Genomic DNA, 1,770 nt, shown 5'->3' on the forward strand with positions numbered 1-1,770 from the left:
ACGGGGAGAGTGGGATATCAGACGGGGAGAGTGGGATATCAGACTGGAAGAGTGAGATATCAGATGGGGAGAGTGGGATATCAGACGGGGAGAGTGAGATATCAGACTGGGAGAATGGGATATCAGACAGGGAGAGTGGGATATCAGACTGAGAGAGTGGGATATCAGACAGGGAGAGTGGGATATCAGACGGGGAGAGTGGGATATCAGACTGAGAGAGTGGGATATCAGACGGGGAGAGTGAGATATCAGACTGGGAGAATGGGATATCAGATTGGGGGAGTGGGATATCAGACTGGGAGAATGGGATATCAGACTGGGAGAGTGGGATATCAGATGGGGCAAGTGGATATCAGACTAGGAGACTGGAATATCAGCCCTGGAGAGGGTAATACAGGACTTGGAGGGTGAATTATTGGACCAGGAGAGTGGGATATCAGACCAGGAGAAGGCAATATCAAACAAGCAGAGTGTAATATTGAGAGCACAACATCAGACTTAGAGAATGGAGTGCCAGATGCGGGGAGTGAGGTATTGACAGGGAAAATATATACCTGCTGGGAGAGTATGATAGCCACTAGGATAGTGACATATTGGAACAGGAGTGCAGGATATTGACCATGAGAATGGTATATCAGACTGGGAAAGCCATAAATTGGATTAGGATGGTGGGATTGCAAACAGGGGACACGGTAATGGACTAGGCAAGTCGGGTATCAGACCTGGAGATACTAGACAGGGAGAGTATAGGAACTAACTGGAGGAAGTGGGATATCAGACTGGGTGAGCGCTATATTAAATAATGGATTCAGGGAAGGGCTACATTGGATAGGGAGAGTGTGATATTGTACTGGGTGCGTGGGATAATGCACAAGGATAATGGGATCCACGTGGAGTGTGTCATATAGGACTGGGGATATATGACTGGGTAAGTGTGATAAGGATGGGGAGAGTGGACTAGGGAATATGCATAATCACACCAAAAGCCTGGGACAGTGGAATGGAGCAGTGTGATATTGCACTGGTATTGTCAGATAATCAACCTGGTGAGTTTGATATTGGACTGGGAGAATGGAAATTGAAGAGCTCAACATTGGACCAAGACAGTGGGATATTGGATCAACTATGTGCAATATCAGAACAGGAGTGTGGAATTGCACCCCTGGAGAGTGTGGTATTGAACAGGGAGAATGGCATGATGGGCTGGGAGTGTGCAATATTGCACAAGGAGAGGGGGAAATTGAACCTGAAAAGTGTGATATTTTACAAATACAATACCAGATTGGGGGGGTTGGGGTGGGGGGTGGTGGAAGTGGGCTATCAGATTGGGAGAATTGTATATAGATCAGGTGCTAAACAATGTGTATGGCATGCCTGCATTTATTGGTCAGGGAACGGAGTACAAGAATCAGGATGTCATGTTGCAGCTTTATAAGAGTTTGTTTCAGCCACACTTAGAGTATTGTGTTCATCTCTGAGCACCACATGACTGGAAGGATGTGGAAGCTTTGGAGAAGGTGCTGAAGAAGTTTACCAGGACGCTGCCTGCATTAGAGGCTATGAGCCATAAGGAGAGGCGAGAAAATCTCAGGTTGTTTTCTCTGGAGTGGCGCAGGCTGAGGGGAGATTTGATAGAAGTCTATAAAATTATGAGATGCATAGATAGGGTTGACAGTCAGAATCTTTTTCCCAAAGTTGAAATGTCTAATACTAGGGGCATGCATCTAAGGTGAGAGGGGGAAAGTTCAAAGGAAATGTGAGGGGCACGTT

This window comes from Rhincodon typus, chromosome 47 (genome assembly GCF_021869965.1).
Source record: "Rhincodon typus isolate 14 chromosome 47, sRhiTyp1.1, whole genome shotgun sequence".
Lineage (NCBI taxonomy): Eukaryota > Metazoa > Chordata > Chondrichthyes > Orectolobiformes > Rhincodontidae > Rhincodon > Rhincodon typus.